We start from the raw sequence: 274 nt of genomic DNA, 5'->3' as shown, positions 1-274 counted from the left end.
ATTCAAATCCACCAATCCCACCCTCGACATAAACAAACCTGCGCACGCACCATATCTATTCATTATTTTAAACACTACCATCTATCGTCCACCGTGTCTATCGCCTCTCGAACCCCCAACCCCTGAAATTAACACAACCTCTTTACCTACGACTTCATGCAAACTCCATTAGCAGTTTCAACGCCCATACAATCAACAATCATTCGCGAATTTCTCGAAATGAACACGGTATCAACAGCAGTTTCGATCCAACATAAGGGTATTTAAAGGGACG

This window comes from Penaeus monodon, chromosome 32 (genome assembly GCF_015228065.2).
Source record: "Penaeus monodon isolate SGIC_2016 chromosome 32, NSTDA_Pmon_1, whole genome shotgun sequence".
In the NCBI taxonomy this organism is placed as follows: Eukaryota; Metazoa; Arthropoda; class Malacostraca; order Decapoda; family Penaeidae; genus Penaeus; species Penaeus monodon.
The sequence above is the reverse complement of the archived record's forward strand: the minus strand, read 5'-3'. Positions refer to the sequence as shown.